This window comes from Danio aesculapii, chromosome 1 (assembly GCF_903798145.1).
Source record: "Danio aesculapii chromosome 1, fDanAes4.1, whole genome shotgun sequence".
NCBI classification, from domain to species: Eukaryota; Metazoa; Chordata; class Actinopteri; order Cypriniformes; family Danionidae; genus Danio; species Danio aesculapii.
In genome coordinates, this window is record NC_079435.1 from 2,521,652 (window position 1) to 2,525,307 (window position 3,656).

The following is a 3,656-nucleotide window of genomic DNA, read 5'->3' on the forward strand; positions in this document are numbered from 1 at the left end:
GCTGTAGAAACAGACCTTTGCTCCCAAAACTGAACATTACCTGTTCCATATAGTACACATATAAATCTATCTATCTATCTATCTATCTATCTATCTATCTATCTATCTATCTATCTATCTATCTATCTATCTATCTATCTATCTATCTATCTATATTTCTAGCATTTGATCTATCTATCTATCTATCTATCTATCTATCTATCTATCTATCTATCTATCTATCTATCTATCTATCTATCTATCTATATTTCTAGCATTTGATCTATCTATCTATCTATCTATCTATCTATCTATCTATCTATCTATCTATCTATCTATCTATCTATCTATCTATCTATCTATCTAGCATTTGATCCATCCATCCATCCATCTAGCATTTGATCTATCTATCTATCTATCTATCTATCTATCTATCTATCTATCTATCTATCTATCTATCTATCTATCTATCTATATTTCTAGCATTTGATCTATCTATCTATCTATCTATCTATCTATCTATCTATCTATCTATCTATCTATCTATCTATCTATCTATCTATATTTCTAGCATTTGATCTATCTATCTATCTATCTATCTATCTATCTATCTATTCTATCTATCTATCTATCTATCTATCTATCTATCTATCTATCTATCTATCTATCTATCTATCTATCTATCTATCTATCTATCTATCTATCTATCTAGCATTTGATCCATCCATCCATCCATCTAGCATTTGATCTATCTATCTATCTATCTATCTATCTATCTATCTATCTATCTATCTATCTATCTATCTATCTATCTATCTATCTATCTATCTATCTATCTATCTATCTAGCATTTGATCTATCTATCTATCTATCTATCTATCTATCTATCTATCTATCTATCTATCTATCTATCTATCTATCTATCTATCTATCTATCTATCTATCTATCTATCTAGCATTTGATCTATCTATCTATCTATCTATCTATCTATCTATCTAGCATTTGATCTATCTATCTATCTATCTATCTATCTATCTATCTATCTATCTATCTATCTATCTATCTATCTATCTATCTATCTATCTATCTATCTATCTATCTAGCATTTGATCTATCTATCTATCTATCTATCTATCTATCTATCTATCTATCTATCTATCTATCTATCTATCTATCTATCTATCTATCTATCTATCTATCTATCTATCTATCTAGCATTTGATCTATCTATCTATCTATCTATCTATCTATCTATCTATCTATCTATCTATCTATCTATCTATCTATCTATCTATCTATCTATCTAGCATTTGATCTATCTATCTATCTATCTATCTATCTATCTATCTATCTATCTATCTATCTATCTAGCATTTGATCTATCTATCTATCTATCTATCTATCTATCTATCTATCTATCTATCTATCTATCTATCTATCTTTCTATCTAGCATTTGATCTATCTATCTATCTATCTATCTAGCATTTGATCTATCTATCTATCTATCTATCTATCTATCTATCTATCTATCTATCTATCTATCTATCTATCTATCTATCTATCTATCTATCTATCTATCTATCTATCTATCTAGCAAGCATTTGATCTATCTATCTATCTATCTATCTATCTATCTATCTATCTATCTATCTATCTATCTATCTATCTATCTATCTATCTATCTATCTATCTATCTAGCATTTGATCTATCTATCTAGCATTTGATCTATCTATCTATCTATCTATCTATCTATCTATCTATCTATCTATCTATCTATCTATCTATCTATCTATCTATCTAGCATTTGATCTATCTATCTATCTATCTATCTATCTATCTATCTATCTATCTATCTATCTATCTATCTATCTATCTATCTATCTATCTATCTATCTATCTTTCTATCTAGCATTTGATCTATCTATCTATCTATCTATCTATCTATCTAGCATTTGATCTATCTATCTATCTATCTATCTATCTATCTATCTATCTATCTATCTATCTATCTATCTATCTATCTATCTATCTATCTATCTATCTAGCAAGCATTTGATCTATCTATCTATCTATCTATCTATCTATCTATCTATCTATCTATCTATCTATCTATCTATCTATCTATCTATCTATCTATCTATCTATCTAGCAAGCATTTGATCTATCTATCTATCTATCTATCTATCTATCTATCTATCTATCTATCTATCTATCTATCTATCTATCTATCTATCTATCTATCTATCTATCTATCTATCTATCTAGCATTCTATCTATCTATCTATCTATCTATCTATCTATCTATCTATCTATCTATCTATCTATCTATCTATCTATCTATCTATCTATCTATCTATCTATCTAGCATTTGATCTATCTATCTATCTATCTATCTATCTATCTATCTATCTATCTATCTATCTATCTATCTATCTATCTATCTATCTATCTATCTATCTATCTATCTATCATTTGATCTATCTATCATTTGATCTATCTATCTATCTATCTATCTATCTGTCTATCTGTCTATCTATCTGTCTATCTATCTATCTATCTATCTATCTATCTATCTATCTATCTATCTATCTATCTATCTATCTATCTGTCTATCTGTCTATCTATCTATCTATCTATCTATCTATCTATCTATCTATCTATCTATCTTCCTGTCTGTCTGGAGGGTTTGGAAAGAGGAAGTGTGATCATCTTGTTTTGCCGTGATGCGGTTCAGATCTCCGTCTTCTCATTATTCATCATTCGTCTCTGCTAAAAGGAGCACGGTAAGACAGACTTCTATATCTCTCAGTTCTCTTAGTCTTACACAGAGGAAGATATTTTAAAGAATGCTGAAAACCTGTAACCACTGACTTTTCGTAGTAGGAAAAGGAAACACTATTAAAGTCATTTGTTACAGGTTTCCATCATTCTTCAAAATATCTTCCTATGTATTCAAGAGAAGAAATAAACAAACAGATCTGAAACAAGGAAGAGGAATTTTTTTTATTTGTGGGTGAACTATTTCTTTAAGGTCACTATTGGAGTAAACAAAAGTCTTTAGATTAAAGCTATTTTGATGGTATTTAAAAAATAAAATGAAAACACCCATATAATATGACACGTCAAGATTTTGCCAAGTGCGATGCAATCCTGGATTAACATCTATGTTGATCCTGGAACATCATTTTTGTAGGAAAATGTAAATCCATAGCTATTCCCTACCCCTAAACCCAACTATAATTGTACATTATTCCCAAAATCAGAAGGGAATAATAGTTGGACAACACTCATGTAGAAGTTCATAAACATAACCATAAGCCTTAATCCCTTAATTCTGGTTGTGTGGTTCTGAATGTTGTTCCAGGATCAACATAAATGTTAATCCAGAAACATGTCCTACTTGGTGAAATCAGTTTGGCGCTTCAGTATATATTAGTTCATTTATTTATAGAGCCATTTAAAAACAGTCACAAGACTGACCAAAGTGCTGTACATAAGACAAAGTCAAATAAAAGGACAGAGTATAAAAACATAGAAATAAGACAAGAGAAACGACTGAAAACATTCAAATATTAGTAATAAAACCTGAATGTCATATAGATAGTGCTTGTACACCTTTTACTCAAATAGAAACCACTGGAGAGAAAATATACGGTAACACAGAGATAAATAAT